Source organism: Ranitomeya imitator, chromosome 2 (assembly GCF_032444005.1).
Source record: "Ranitomeya imitator isolate aRanImi1 chromosome 2, aRanImi1.pri, whole genome shotgun sequence".
Taxonomy (NCBI): Eukaryota; Metazoa; Chordata; class Amphibia; order Anura; family Dendrobatidae; genus Ranitomeya; species Ranitomeya imitator.
In genome coordinates this window covers 553,046,970-553,063,757 of record NC_091283.1, presented here as the reverse complement: position 1 = coordinate 553,063,757, position 16,788 = coordinate 553,046,970, and the positions used below count along the sequence as shown (strand labels likewise).

The following is a 16,788-nucleotide window of genomic DNA, read 5'->3' as shown; positions in this document are numbered from 1 at the left end:
ATTCAGGTCTAAAACAAGATTTTCGTGAAAAAAAATGAATTTTCTCAATATGACGACTTAATGTTATCAAACTGTGTGGTACATGTGGGTTCAAATTGCTCAATATAGCCCAGCTTAACATCTTTGAGGGGTGTAGTTTCCAAAATGGGGTCGGTTGTGGGGGGTTTCTGCTGTTAGGCACATCTACAAACCTTCTTCCACACTCTCTCTATAAGGGCTTTTACTTTAGCATTAACTGGGAAAGTACGCTTCCTTTTCTCTAGTCACCTTCCACGACGGCATATGGAGGTTGTCTCTTTGCCCTAATGGGGAACAGGAAACACAGAGAGGTTTAAAAGGACCTCCCACCTCCCACCTGCCAGTGTCTTTCCTGTTCCCCATGGGACAGGGAGAGGTCTCCAGGTGCTGTTGTGGCCGGCGACTGCGGTACCTTTGTGCAGGCTCTGCCTGTTGTAGCCGGGCAGCTGGTGGTCGCGTTCCGCCTCCTCCCCTGCTGCTCCCGTCGTCCTGCTATGCAGGTGCCTCAGGGACCCCTCCCGGCCTTCCCGCGCCCCCACGAGGGCAAAGCAGGCCTGGGATCCCTCGCCGGGCTCCTCCATGAGCTGCTCAGCGTTCTCCCCCTCCATTGCCGGCTCGGCGTTCCGGATGTGACGTCGGCGGTCTCGCGCGTCACTTCCGGTCCCTCGTTCTCCTGGAAGCCGCTTCTTCCGGGTTCGCCGGCAGGCGTGTCGGACTGATGGCGTCCCCTCACATGGATCCCGGAGGGGGAGGGGGAACTACTGATTGCTGGAGGCAGGTGCGGACAGCGTTCTTAAACCCTGCTGAACCACCACTGAGGTAAGACTAATTTTCCCAGTATGGATGGTTCCTTGTGCCCTGCATCTGCGGAGCCCAGCGCTACCCCTGCTACAGTAAGTGTTTTGCAGGGATAGGATCCGGGAGGTAGTACCTATAGGGGGTTTTAATGTCCTCACTCCCCTCTCCCTTGTCATTTCAGGGAGAGAAGTCTGCCCCTAAAGCCGCTATTAAAAAGAAGTGCCCAGTCTGTTCTACTAAATTCCCTCTTAACTGGGACAAAAGACTCTGCCAGCCATGTACTGACAAGATTGTAAAAGCTGAGCAACCATCTCTGCTGGATGAAATTCGCTCCTTAGTAAAACAGGAGGTGCAATCTTCGTTAGCAGCTTTTACTACTCCTCCACCTCCACCTCCGCCGCCGCATTCCCCAGCTAAAAAGAGAAAAATTCAGGCGGTCGAATCAGACTCTGATTCAGACCTCTCCCATACTTCATCTGTGGGCTGGGAAGATCCTGTATCACCTAAAGCTGAGGTCAGGAAATACCTCTTTTCCTCAGATTACATTGAGGATTTAGTATCTGCTGTCCGTAATACTATGGGCCTAGAAGAGGAATATGAGCCACAGTCCGTACAGGATCAGATGTTTGGCGGACTCAGATCGGAGAAAAGAGTGGGGTTCCCGGTGCACGCTAACATCGTTAGTATGGTTAATCAGGAATGGGAACAGCCTGAGAAACGCCTCACTACCCCTGCAGAAATGAAGCATAGATTTCCTCTAGAGGGTGAAGTAATCAAATTGGACATTCCAAAGGTGGATGTGCAGGTGGCTAGAGTCGCCAAAAGAACAGCACTCCCTTTTGAGGATTCCTCACAATTAAAGGATCCTATGGACAGAAAGATTGAAAGCCTCCTAAAAAAGTCTTGGGAAACTTCAACGTCTATCCTTAAGGCCAATGTCGCTTCCACTTGTGTTGCCAGGGCCCTCTCCTGCTGGTTGGAGAAATTAGAGTCTCATATATCTCAGGGTACCCCGAGAGGTGAATTATTAGATTCACTTCCCATCCTGCATAGAGCCTCTGGGTTTCTGGCTGACGCTTCTCTGGAATCTGTTAGAGTGGCCGCCAGATCTCTCGTACTCTCCAACTCTGCTAGAAGAGCCCTCTGGCTTAAAATATGGAGCGGTGATATCACTTCAAAAGCCAAGTTGTGTGCTATACCTTTTAAGGGAGATTATGTTTTCGGTCCAGCCTTAGACGATATTCTTGACAAGGCTACTGACAAGAAAAAGGCACTCCCGGAGCAAAAACAACCGAGAAAACGGTTTTTTCGTGCCCCACAGTCTCAGCCCCCTCAAAGAGGGAAAGGCAAAACCGGCAGGTGGAGTTACGCCAAAGGTAGAGGGAAAAATATTTTTGTCCCCCAGCAGCAGCAGCAACAGTCCCAACAGGACAAGCAATGACTCCGACCCGGTAGGGGGGAGACTCTCAAAATATGTGGGTCAGTGGGAAAATATCACCAGTTCCCACTGGGTCCTCAATGTCATCAAGGAGGGCCTATTAATAGAGTTAATTTCTTCCCCCCCCTCAGGGTCTGAAAGTTACTACCCTTACGTCTTCAAGAGATCACAATTTGTTGACATTGGGTCTCAGAGATCTTATGAAATCAAATGTGATCTCACCAGTTCCACATCTGGAACAAGGAAAAGGACATTATTCCCGTCTATTCTTAGTACCCAAACCCTCAGGGGACGTAAGAATTATTATAAACCTAAAAGGTCTAAACCGACATGTGAAATATCGCAAGTTCAAGATGGAGTCTGTAACATCTGCAATTCCTCTGATAGGACATCAGTCCTTTATGGCAACCATCGACCTAAGGGATGCATATTTTCACATTCCTATCCACCCGAGACACAGAAAATACCTCAGGTTTGCGATACGGGGGAGTCATCGAGTGGAGCACTATCAGTATGGAGTCCTTCCCTTCGGCATTTCCTCAGCACCAAGGGTATTCTCCAAGATCATGGCAGAGGCAGTGTCATTTATCCGGAGTCAAGGTGTCTGTATAGTGCCCTACTTGGACGATCTACTGGTAGTTGCCCCCACCGAGATGACCCTGATATCCCATGTGTCAACCACTTTGGAGATATTGAAGTCTCTGGGTTGGATTCCAAACATGAAGAAGTCTCAGCTTCAACCCTCAAGAACCAGAAAGTTCTTGGGGGTGGTTCTGGACTCAACAAAACAGATGTCCTTTCTCCCAGACGATCACAGGCTACCATTAGTAGCAAAAGTCAGAAAATTCAAGGAGATGAGATGTCCTACTCTTCGAGAAGGAATGTCTCTCTTAGGCTCCATGACAGCCTGTATACAATCAGTGGCTTGGGCTCAAGCTCACTCCAGAATTCTCCAAACCCACATTCTAGACAGGTGGGATGGTCAACCTGGCACTCTAACAAGAAGGATTCACACACCAGGTCGAGTGAAAGCATCCTTAACATGGTGGATGAATTCCAGAAACCTCCTGAAGGGGGTGAGCTGGATTCAGCTCCCGATAACTACGATCAAGACAGATGCCAGCAGCAGAGGCTGGGGAGCCATAGTAAATCATGTTCCTTACCAAGGTCTTTGGAACCAGTCGATCAGCGAGAAATCGTCAAATTTCAGAGAACTCAAAGCTGTGGAAGAGGCCCTGTTAGCAGCAAGCCGTCAGATTTCCGGTCAACATGTCCAGATCTATTCAGACAACATGACCACGGTGGCGCATATCAGGCGTCAGGGCGGCACAAAATTCCTCAGTTTGAAAAAGATCTCCGCTCGAATTTTTTATTGGGCCGAGAAACACTTACTGTCACTGACAGCAATTCATCTAAAAGGGACTGCAAATATTCAAGCAGACTACCTGAGTCGCCAGGACATTCATCCTGGCGAGTGGAGCCTGGACCTTCAAACGTTCAATATGCTAGTACAAAAGTGGGGTCTTCCAGAAGTCGACCTCTTTGCCTCTCACCAGAACGCAAAAGTCAAAACCTTTTTTTTCCTTGAACCCAAGAGGCAATCCCAGAGGAGTGGATGCCCTAGTCCAAGATTGGCACTTCCAGCTTGTCTACGCATTTCCACCAATCCCAATCCTGGCAAAGGTTCTAAGGAAGATACGAATAGAAGGAACTCCGACTATCCTGATAGCCCCTTTTTGGCCCAAAAGAAGTTGGTTCAACTTGATCATCCAACTACAAGTGGATGGACCAGTAATGTTACCTCTAAAAAACGATCTCCTCTCTCAGGGTCCTATTCTCCATGCAGACCCTCAGAAATGGAATTTAGCGGCGTGGTTACTGAAGCCCAGGTCTTGAAAGCAAAAGGACTATCGGACTCTGTCATAGCTACTCTCCAAAAATCGAGAAAGCCAGTAACCAACGCCATCTACAACAAAATCTGGAAAAAGTTTTCGTCTTTTTGTCTACCTAACCTTCCAGACCCTCTCAAGCCTAATATACCTAACATCTTAGATTTTTTGCAAAAAGGCTTAGGAATGGGTCTTACGCCCAGTACTCTCAGAGTCCAGGTCTCGGCACTTAGCTCCTTTTTTGATCAAGATCTAGCAGGCCATCGCTGGATCAAAAGATTTTTAACATCAGCAACTAGGATGAATCCTAGAAAACAGATAATAGTTCCCCCATGGGATCTGAATGTGGTGCTTCAAGGTCTTACAGGCCCGCCTTTTGAACCTTTTTCCTCCTGCTCTCTTCAAAATCTTGCATACAAAACTGTGTTTTTGGTAGCCATAACTTCGGCTAGAAGAGTGGGTGAACTACAAGCCTTATCTATAAGAGAGCCGTATCTTCTAGTGAGAGATGACTCAATAGTACTTCGTCTAGATCCTTCTTTTCTTCCAAAGGTAGTCTCTGATTTTCATCGTTCCCAAGAGATTGTTCTACCAACCTTTTGCCATAGTCCTGCAAATTCGGAAGAAAGAAGATTCAACACTCTGGACGTCCGACGTATTGTGCTGCAATACTTAGATCAGACCCGTGCTTTCAGAATTGATCATAACCTCTTTGTCCATCCCTCTGGGCAAAATAAGGGTAAAAAAATAGCTAAAAGTACCATTGCTACATGGATCAAAAAGGCTATAACGGAAGCCTACCTTGCTCAAAACAAAATACCTCCAGTAGGGATCAAGGCCCATTCAACAAGATCTACGTCAGTCTCCTGGGCAGAAAGAGCAGGTGCATCCCCAGAGCAGATCTGCAGGGCAGCAACGTGGTCTTCACTTCATACTTTCTCTAAACATTACAGATTAGATGTATTGTCCAATAAGGACTTAGTCTTCGGCCGTAAAGTTCTGCAGGCCGTTGTCCCTCCCTAGTGCCAAATTAGTTGGTATTCCTCCATATGCCGTCGTGGAAGGTGACTAGAGAAAATAGAATTATTCTTACCGTTAATTCGGTTTCTAGGAACCTTCCACGACGGCACTAATTTCCCACCCGATATATATTCCTGGATTAGTTCTGGGATTCGGAAGGTAAACCGGTGCTATGGGTTCAGTTGTAAGTCACTGGGAGGTGGGAGGTCCTTTTAAACCTCTGTTTCCTGTTCCCCATTAGGGCAAAGAGACAACCTCCATATGCCGTCGTGGAAGGTTCCTAGAAACCAAATTAACGGTAAGAATAATTCTATTTTCTCCACCAAACATAACATCCTCTACTGATCTAGACACTTTCTCATCCTTAAGGCCCATTGTAGCCCTAACTGATTTCACCAGTTTATCTGTGTTCTCAGTCAGAAAGCATGGTCGACCCCCAACATCGCTATCTGAATAGGAGCCAGAGGACATGGAAGAGGATGAAAAGGGAGACAGAGGTTCCTCCTGATATTCCTCAGACTGAGAGGAACCAGAATCCGAAACAGTCTCTAGGCTCTTGCTACTTTTCTTTTTAAGGACTGATTTTAAAGACCCTTTAACCTCTGCCCTAATCATGGCCCTGAGGCTAGAGGCAAAGCTAGGGGATTCATCCTGAATAGTTTTTTTTGGATACAGTCCACACAGAGGCTTTTCTGCCACTGGACTGCTAGCGGGATTTTACAGAGGGCACATTCTTTGTTCTTTAACTTGGCACTAGCCTTCCTCGGCACCTGGCAAGAAAGCAGAGAAATGTAGCCCATTACCACCAATGTGACATTCACGAAGATCACTCACCACCCGCTGACACTCAAGGGTACCGGATTTCGAGGCCGATTTGGAGTACGGACAACGTCCTCCTAGAAGCTGAGGAGTCCTGCGACTTTCGTTCTGGGTGACTGCCACTTCTTTTAGTATGCTGGTGACCTGGCATAGCACCTGGTAAGGTCTCTTGCTGCTGCTGTAGTAATGGCTGTTGCTCCATACAATCCTCCATAATGGAGCTCTGTAAATGTGAGCACTTCCACCGTGGACTCACCACTTTTTAAAGGGTGATCCACTCTGCTCACCATCTCACGAATCGCTCCTCCCCCGCCTCTGCGCCCACCGGGAGACCGCCAGAAAAGCCCTGTGACCCAGCCAGCGTTTGTCCATGGGCGCCGCCATCTTGGACCCGGCGCGCAGCACTGACGTCACGCCCATTCCCAGCGTGCCCTGTGCGCAACGCCTGCCGCGCACCCAGAAGTTAGGCCCAGAGCCAAAGGCAGCCAGCAGAGGGGGAAAGAGCAACGTGGCAGCCGCAGAAGAGCCACAGGACTCCGGACTGCGCTGACCCGACGCCCGCACGAAGGCCCCAGGACCTGCAAATGGCGCTTCCACAGCCTGAAGGCCAGCATACAGGCTTTCTGCCTGTTATTCCAGTGCCGGGACATGAGTGGGTGAGTCTTCCAAAACCACCGTGATTTCAGCACTAGGGCTCCCATCAGGACAGGAAACCCAACTGAAGGAGAGGTACCGCCCTTTCATTTCAGAAGGTTTCCTGTCCTGACTGGGTGGATCCCCTCTCTCAGGTGTGCGGTCATGGGCTCCGGAAAAACCGGCTACCGGTAAGTAACCTTGTTTTTACGACTGTCTTGCTACACCAAACACCAGTCAAAGTTAGATAAATGGTCAAAAATGTTTGTGTAATCAAGTCCTAGAATTCATTTTCAGATCTGACTATTCAAGATCATTTGTGTGGTCCACATTCTAATGCTTATTGACGTGGGTACGTGGACGAGAATTTGTTAGAATAGTAGTTTGGTATGGGATTGATCAAGTTCTGGAATTAATTTTGAAATGGGGGTAAAATGGTATCTACTAATTTAAAATATTATTTATCAATTGTTCCAATTTGTTCTACTGGGGCCACTAAGCAGAAAACAAAAATTATTGGAAAAAAAAAAACAAACTAATTGTAGGTGGCGTTGTAGGTCTCAAAACGGGGAGATACAAAGGCCTGGTTGGGATGGGCATGTGGGGCAATAGAATCGGGAAGCACTCCGTCTGCCAATGCTTTCTGCAAACTCTGCATCTTTTGTGAGGATACCTTTGGGTGGGAGTGACCGGGACAGGGTGAGGAAAACAGCGTTCTGCAAGTCTCTGGGAATCCTCAGTCGAAGGCTTCCCCCGATGCCATTGACTCAAATGAGGCTATCTACAATTTTTTTTTTTCCTGAAAGTGCAGGAACTTAAGAGGTCCTTGGGACTTTTTATATAGGACAAAGCTGTTATATGTGGCAGTTGAAATAAGATAGATTGCCACCTTTTTTGTACCAGGCCCTGGTCTTCCTCTTGACCAAGTATGGTTGCAGAACCTGGTCTGAAAAGTCTACACCACCCATATATTTGTTAGTCTGTGATGCACACTAGTTTTTCCTTGTCTCTGGTGTTACCCTCTCTCTGACCGTCACAGTGGTGTCTGCATGCAGTGTGGTTAGCAAGTAGACGTCCTTCATGTCTTTCCACTTCACTGCAAGAAGCTGGTCACTTGCAAGTGAGAATGACACCCCCCTCCAAATGTCGGGACACCAACTGTGACGGAAACCCCACTCTGTTTTTCCTGACTATCCCACAGGCCCCTGTATTTGCAGCATGGAGGGATTTATATAGGGGGATGTCAGTATACACGTGGTACCCTTGATGGAGAAAGGGTGTCATTAGCTCCCAGACAATTTTGCCTGGGATACCAATTGTTTGGGGGGGGATTATTTGGCGGTCCCTACCTTCATAAATTAGGACGGTGGACGTGTACCCTGATGAGCTCTCGCAAGTTTTGTATAATTTTATGCCGTATTTGGCTCTCTTGGAGGGAATAAATTGGCGGAATGACAGACGGCACTTGTAGCTCATCAAGGACTCGTCGACTGCCACATTTTGCTCTGGGGTATAGGAATTTAGAAATGACGTTTTTAGGAGGGAAATTGGGGGTCTCAATTTATTTAGCCGATCGTGGTTGGGGTCAGTTCTTGGGAGGGCTTGGGAATTGCCACTGAATTGGAGGAGTCTCATCAGGGCTTTGTAACGGACTCAGGACATGACAGCTGCAAATACAGGGGTGCTGTGGACAGCTTTTGTTGCCCAGTAAGAGCGGAGTGTGGTGTGTTTTTTTTTTTTTTTTTTTTTTTTTTTTTTTTTTTTTTTTATTATAATAAACTAAACCCATATTCAGGGTGAGGCCTAAGATAGATAGATAGAAATAAATAAATATATATATTTTTTTTTTTTTTAATTTCGGGGACTACAGAAAAAGGGGGAATTTGAGGGGAAAATGAGGTGTCATTATACCACAGCGGTGGGGGGACTGTGGTACTTGCCTCTGAAGCTTCAGCAGTGACGACCGACTCCGGTACCGTCGGGCTGGGTGATCCCGGGCGGCACGGTGGTGCAGTGGTTAGCACAGCAGCCTTGCAGCGCTGGGGTCCTGGGTTCTAATCCCACCCAGGACAACATCTGCAAAGAGTTTGTATGTTCTCTCCGTGTTTGCGTGGGTTTCCTCCGGGCACTCCGGTTTCCTCCCATATTACAAAGACATACTGATAGGGATTCTAGATTGTGAGCCCCATCGGGGACAGTGATGATAATGTGTGCAAAACTGTAAAGCGCTGCAGAATAGGTTAGCGCTATATAAAAATAAAGATTATCCCGTGGAGGAAGAGTCGTCATCACTGTCTGAGAGCTGCTCAGCTTCAGAGGTAGACTGTTTCCCTGCCGGAGCAAAGCAGGCTGTAAGCTTGCTCCGCGCTGAGTTCTCCGGGCCATTTTATTTATTTCCTCTAACCCTTATATGGAACCCTAATCCTAAGGCCGGTGTCACACTCAGCGTATGGAAAGACGGTCCGTATTTTACATGCGTAATATGCAGAAAATGTCCCAAAACAGTAATCCGTATGTTATCTGAAGGCATGGTGTCAGCGTATTTTACGCATGTCATCCTCCGTATGGCATCCGTACAGTGAGATTTTCTCGTCAGCTTGCAAAATGGACATAGAATGGATCCATGGGCTCAAATATTCGTGAAAACGTATGTTTTTGCTATCTCCTTCACAAACCGGACATATGAGACATGGTTTACATACAGTAAAGCTTCTCATATCCCTTTCTTTTTTTTTTTTTTTTTTTTTTTTTTTCTTTTGCATATTCCTCACTACTAATATGTGTGTGTGTGTGTAAAATTTGGGGTCTCTAGCTGTTGAAAAGGGGTTATTTCACAGAAAAAACTGGCGGGCTCCCACGCTATCCTCTCTGCCTTTGTGGGAATGCCAGTGACTGAGGGCAGATATTAATAGCCTAGGGAGGTACCATGGTTATAGGACCCCCCCCCCCCCCCCGGCTTAAAACATTTGCCCCCAGCCACCCCTATAAGGCACATCTGTAGGATGCGCCTATTCTGCCACTTAGCCTCTCACTTCCCACTCCCCTGTAGTGGTGGGAGATGGGGTAATAAAGGGTTAATGCCACCTTGCTATTGTAAGGTGACATTAAGCCACGTTAATAATGGAGAGGTGTCAATAAGATCCATTATTAATCCAATAGTAGTAAATGGTTAATAAAAACACACTAGGAATTAAGTGTTTTAATGAAATAAACAGGGTGTTGTAGTAGTTTATTATACTCTTAAAGACGTTGTCCACTACTATAAAGTTGTGTTCCCCCCCCCCCCCCATAAATCTTGCTATTATGTGCCACTGAAAACATCTACTGTGTTTATTTTAACAATATTACCTGTTATCATGCTGTAGCAGCACATCTTCAGTGCTGGATTCAGCTCTCATGGGGTTAATCGACTACTTCCTTATTGTGCCCTAATACTACAAGTTCCATGATGCTTTGCACTGCCACTAAGCCCGAACCTAGCACACCCACTCCAAAAACACACCCAAACCCCTCCCTCCTCTCTGTTCAGGCTGATGAGGAGAGGTCACATCTTGGTCACAAGCTGAAAGCAGCACCAAGCACTGCACAACCATGGTGAGATCAAGCTTTGAGCTTTTTTTTCTTTCTCATCTATTTCATAGTATAGTTTAGTATACATATATGATATACTGTAAAGAGATCTCACTGCATATATGTCTTACATATGTAAATTACACAGTACATGTGTGGGTATAGATGTCCATCTACATACACTTGTGTGCATGTGTGTATATATATTGTGTGTTCTTATTTTACACCATTAGTGCTCATATACAGGAGACCCCAGTTTCAGAAACAATATATGGGCCATTTGCAGTATAACCGCTCATGCTAACTCACAATTCCACCTGCTCTGAAGGTAGAAATGGCCCCCCAATGCCTCTTCGCTGCAAAGATTGCACCAATATGCGGTCAAACCTCTTATATACACACAAATATATACTTCTATGTGTATGTAAGGAAAAAATTATTTATTCAGATACATACACTTTAATATTTTGATGCAGAGTGATATATACATATATATGGAACTTGAAAGGGTTTGTCCACTATTCTAACAACCCACTCTCAGTCTGTATGTTTCGCATTGATTGTACCCTGTGGTCAATCAGTGGCCGCATCACTCTCCCCGCCTTCTAAGCAAACTCTTATATCTGTTGGAAGTGAGTGTTGCTGCATTTTTTTTTAATATTTACCAAATGTAAGCCACTTCTTCCTAAAGGTACCGTCACACAACGATATCGTTGCTTTTTGTGACGTAGCAACGATATCGTTAAGGAAATCGTTATGTGTGACAGCGACCAACCATCAGGCCCCTGCTGGGAGATCGTTGGTCGCTGGGGAAAGTCCAGCACTTTATTTTGTCGCTGGATCTCCCACTGACATCGCTGAATCGGCGTGTGACGCCGATTCAGCGATGTCTTCACTGGTAACCAGGGTAAATATCGGGTTACTAAGCGCAGGGCCGCACTTAGTAACCAGATGTTTACCCTGGTTACCAGCATAAACGTAAAAAAAAAAAAAAAAACACTACATACTTACATTCCGTGTCTGTCTTCTGGCGCTGTGCTTCTCTGCACTAGCTGTGAGCGCCGGCCAGCCGTAAAGCACAGCGGTGACGTCACCGCTCTGCTTTCCGGCTGACAGTGCAGAGGAAAGCACAGCGCCGCAGGACAGACACGGAATGTAAGTATGTAGTGTTTTTTTTTTTTTTTTTTTTTTTACGTTTACGCTGGTAACCAGGGTAAACATCTGGTTACTAAGCGCGGCCCTGCGCTTAGTAACCCGATGTTTACCCTGGTTACCAGGGGACTTCGGGATCGTTGGTCGCTGGAGAGCTGTCTGTGTGACAGCTCTACAGCGACACTGCAGCGATCGACATCGTTGTTGGTATCGCTGCAGCGTCGCTTAGTGTGACGGTACCTTAAGGCGAAGACAGTGAAGCAGCCACTGATTGTCCACAGGGTTCGTTCGCATAGCGACGGACACGTACCGACGCAAGAGTGAGAGGCCTTAATGAGTGTAAATTTAAAAAAAAAAAAGAAAGAAAAAAAACGGCGTGGGCTCCCGCGCAATTTTCTGCGCCAGAGGGGGAAAACCCACGGCTGGGGGCCAATATCTTTAGCCTGCTATGAATACCAGCCCGCAGCTGTCTGCGTAGCCTTTACTGGCTATTAAAAGAGGGGAACCCCCCCCCCAAAAAAAATGTGGGGTTCCCCTATATTTTATAGCCAGAAAGGCTACGCAGAAGGGGAACAAAGTGACAAGTGATGGTGAGTATGTACTCTGTTATATGTACTGTTTGTCTGTAGTATGTATGTACTGTATGTCACATGTCGTCGCATGGTGCATGTAGCATGCCGTCGCATGGTGCATGCCGGCGCATGTAGCATGTCGCATGTAGCATGTCGGTGCATGTTGTCGCATGGTGCATGTTGTCGCATGGTGCATGATGGCGCATGTCGTCGCATGGTGCATGTCGCCGCATGGTACATGTCGCATGGTGCATGTAGCATGTCGCATTTTGCATGATGGTGCATGTCGTCGCATGGTGCATGTCACATGTTGCATGTCGTCGCATGGTGCATGCAGCATGTCGCCGCATGGTGCATGTCGTCGCATGGTGTGTGTTGTATGTATGTACTGTGTATGTTTTTTTTTTTTTTTTTTTTTTCTACATTCAACACATTAGCCGGATGATGGGACTACTACTGTCCCATCATTGGCTAATGTGTCACTTACTGTCAGTGTAGCAGGCATCGCCCGATGGGACTTGTAGTCCCATCGGACGATGCCTGCGCGCGCACACGCACGCACGCGCCGGCGGGAAGAGCCCCGCACACGCCGGTCCACAAAAGCGCCGGCGGGCAGACCCCCGGCGACCGCAGCACAGCCCCGTCCTCAGATCCCAGCAGTGAGCACACAGTCAGCCCTGCCCGCCCCCAGCACAGCTCTGCAGGCAGCCCCCAGCACCGCCCACAGCCCAGTCACTCTTGCTGAGTGACTGCCTACTGTGGGGGCTGGTCACGCCTGCTGCTGACGTCGCGTCAATTTTCAGAGCCTGGAAATTGACGTGACGTCGGCGGAAATGAGCGGCGGCTGCAGTCTGGGGTCACGTGACCCGGACACAGCAGCAGGAATAGCGCCGCTCACAGGCGAAAACGTCAACAGAAGGTAATGGCACAATTCATTAGGGGCCCCGGGGGGGTACATTGGGGGGTTAATTGAAAGTAGTGGACAACCCCTTTAATCCAAATGATGACCCTCGTTCTGTAAAAAAGGAAAAATAAAAAAACAACAATATCCCATACCTTTACGGCGTTAGTCAAGTCCCACGATGTAAATCCATCAGAAGGAGTTAAATAATTTTACAGCCAGGAGCCTACTAATGCAGCCACCCCTGCCTGTAAAAACTGGGGAATGAAGGGGAACGTAGCTACCTAGACTTGCGGTGCTGTGCCCCCCTGCTGGCATAACGTCATATGAACTCGAGCGTGAGAAAATATTCAGAAAAATTCCCATGCTAGAGTTCATGTGAGGTTATGCCAGCAGGGGGCGCAGCACCGCAAGTCTAAGGAGCTATGTTCCCCTGCTTTCAATTCATTCACTAGATTTATTTAGGCGCCATGACAGCACCACGAGAGAGGGGGGGATCCGCCCTTCAGGGACAGGAAACCTACAGACATAAAAAAAGGCGGCACCTCTCTCCCGCATCAGTTGGTTTCCTGTCTCTGACAGGCGAACCTCTTCAGGCAGACCTTGTGAAGAAGGTTGAAGAAAAGATTACCCAGTCCTGGCGGTCCGACGCAGGTAGTGGGAGGGCCCCTTACCTCGGACCTGTCCAGGACGCAGGAAGCACCACACAGCAGGGGGACTGCCTTGTGTCAGCAGAGGGAAGCAGCCTTGGGAACGGCTGGCTTCTGGGGTGACCCTTTGCCGCAGATACTGGTAAGTATGTGGTACCTGCTCCTGGGGCCGTGATCTGGCGGGTCCAGTCATGTCCTGCGGCGTTGAGCGCTCTTGTCCAGACGGTGTCGGCATGTCGGTTGTGTTTGGACTCGTCGCAACCGGAAGGGGCGTTCCCTGGTAACCAGCAGCGCACCTGGATGACGCGGCGTAGTCTGACGCGGCCGGGCATGCGCGGCCCCACCACGCCGGCTGGGGACATATCGCTCGGCGATGGATGCGGCAGGGCCTGGGGGGAGGGACCCTATTATCAGCTGGGGGCGCAGCCTTGGGAGGGGGAGGCCAATCCTTGCAGTTGGTGCCGGACAGGTCACGTGGAGATCCTGCTGACCCCCATCCGGGGGTGGTACCATTGGGGGCTTATTTAAAAATGGGATATGGTGGCTGCTGGGTGTCTCGGACCCACTTTTTTCAAATGGAGTCATTGGAGCAAGAAGCACCGCAGCTGGAAAGTCGGCAGCAGCCTCAGCCCATAGAGACTCATGCTACCTCCCAGCAGCGATCTAGTGGCAGTAGTCGCACTGATGGAGCCAAAAGCATTCAGAAGTCGAGCAAGTCCTCAGGCCGTAAAACATCGCTGGCCAGGAAGGACCCCCCCACTATCTACGGTACCACGTACTACACTTCTGGGTAAGTGATCTGCGTGAAAGTTCACTTAGGCTAGGTTCCCATTGCGTTAATGGGTTAGCGCTAACAGACAGCTTTGCACTGCGAGAATGTCGCAATTAACGCCGTGCAACAGGGATCTGCGCTAGCGGGGACAGGGAATGCGGCCACAAAATAAACATTGCGTTAGCGCAATCCGCTAGCGCTATGTGCTTAACGGATTGCCCTAACGCAATGGGAACCTAGTGATCCTATGCCCCTCTTTTATCTTCCTTTTCTCTTGATGGGGGAGAAAATGTTCTATCAAGGCCAAACACAGGGAATGTGGGGAACCACTCCCGGATATTTATAAGAAAAGGCTGTGCAAACCTTGCATACAATGCTCAATAGAGGAGGAGGCCCCCTGACCTTACATCTACCTTAAGAGATATGGTTAGACAGGAAATTAGGGGTTCTGTTAAGTCCCGGAAAAAGGGGAAAAAATTAATCTCCCCAACCCCCCCGTGTCGGATTTCAGTTCAGACTCGGGTGACCTAAGCTCAGATTCCTCTCCATCTTCCTCTTCCATGGACGCTGAATCGGGTCACTCCTGCTTACCACTAGATAAAGTTAATCGGCTGGTTAAAGCAGTAAATAACACAATGGGGATTGAGGAGCCCCAGTCAGTGGTCCATGCAGGACATAATGTTTAAGGGGTCGGATAAAAAATCCCGTAGGTCTTTCCCAGTGATTGATAAAATAAACGCTTTAATTACAAGGGTGTGGAAGAAACCTGAGAGGAAAGGATCGCTCCCACCAGCATTTGAGGAGGTATCCATTCGAGGAAGAGGCATTATCCTTATGGGATAAAGCCCCGAAGCTAGACGCGGCAGTAGCCAAAGCGTGTAAAAAGACCTTGCTACCGTTTGAAGATCTAGGCAATCTAAAAGACCCGTTAGACAGAAAGGCTGATGTTTTTCTTAAAGGTACTTGGGAGACGGCAGCAGGATCCCTGAGACCAGCAATTGCGGCTACTTGTACACCACGGTTGCTAATGGTGTGGCTTGGCCGCCTGGAAGATCAACTTAAATACAAAGTTCCTAGGAATGAGATCTCTTCCTCCTTTCAGGCGCTTTGGCAGATTCGGTGAAATTGGCAGCTAGATCTTCTGCCCTTTCTAATGCAGCCCGAAGAGCTCTATGGATAAAATGTTGGCCAGGAGATTTGCAGGCCAGATCATAATTGTGTGGCATCCCTTGTGAGGGGGCGCACTTGTCTGGGTCAGTACTGGATGAACTGTTAGAAAAAGCAGGCGATAATGAAAAAAAAACAAAACGATTTCCCTTTCTAGGAAGATCCTCATACAGACGGGAATACAATAAAGGATGGTTCAACCGCAAAAGATAAAATAGAGACAGATCCAGATACGACAGTAACAGAAAAAGAGGTAGAGGATATATGTTTAACACCTCTCCGGACTATAAAAACCTCTGACTGCTGGATCAGGTGGGGGAGGGAAGGGGGAAGACTTTCAGCTTTCTACTCTGGCTGGTTGAAAATTTACAATAGCCCGTGGGTCTTCAGCATTATTGCAGCTGGTCTAAAGTTTGAGTTCCAACGGATTCCTCAGGACAAATTTTGTCTAACACCTATTCGTTCTTCTGCAGAACAATTGGCACTAGAATCGGAAGTCCAGGAACTTCAGCAAAAAGGGGTGCTGATTAAAGTGCCCACAATACAGAGAGGTAAGGGGTTTTACTCCCCCTTCTTCCTGATTAAAAATACCTGATGCGTCCTTCCGCACCATCATTAACTCAAAAGGCATCAATAAATTTCTGCTGGTTCCTTCCTTCAAAATGGAGTCTGTAAAGACTGTAATAAAACTTATGTTTAACAGTTGCTTCATGGTTGTCTTAGATTTGAAAGACTCCTATTATCATGTCCCAATACACACAGACCACCAACAGTTTCTTAGTGGCAGTTTCAATTAAGGGTACAATAGAGCACTTCCAATACCGAGCACTTCCCTTTGGTGTCGCGGTTGCACCCCGTGTATTCACTAAAATAATGGTAGAGGTCATGGCGCACCTTCACGAACAAGTCATCTAAATACGGAACCATTAAGATTTCCTATTAATCGTGGGACATTCGGAATCACACTGCACTAACCAGTTAGGAAAGGTGACTTCAATGTTGCAGGAATTGGGTTGGATCATTAATTTAAAAAAATCCCGTTTACAACCCTCTAAAGTACAGGAGTTTTTGGGTCTTGTCATAGATTCAAGTAAGCAGGAATGTCGTCTTCCAGATGCAAAAGTGGATAGGATCCAACTACTAGTAACTAAAGTAATTAAAAAAACCTTTAGTCTCTATAAGAAGAGCAATGCCACTGTTAGGATCACTCACATCGTGTATCCCGGCGGTCCTCTGGGCCCAATATCACACCAGAACACTACAGTGGGACATAGTACGTAACACCCGTCACTTGTCGGGTCACCTTAACCCCTTCATGACCCAGCCTATTTTGACCTTAATGACCTGGCCGTTTTTTGCAATTCTGACCAGTGTCCCTTTATGAGGTAA

At 47.7% G+C, this 16,788-nt stretch overlaps 1 protein-coding gene across 4 annotated transcripts in view; it reads left to right on the top strand.

Moving 5' to 3' along the window:
* Positions 1–16,788, top strand: part of AHCY (adenosylhomocysteinase) — a 64,295-nt gene that overhangs the window by 12,517 nt on the left and 34,990 nt on the right. Inside the window, exon 1 of one of the 4 annotated variants that reach the window (XM_069751970.1) lies at positions 10,148–10,209. The exons of the other annotated variants lie outside the window; for them this stretch is intronic. The gene's annotated coding sequence lies outside the window, so the exon portion shown is untranslated. Of the gene's footprint in view, positions 1–10,147; positions 10,210–16,788 lie in introns of those variants that run through there. 4 annotated transcript variants of the gene reach the window in all.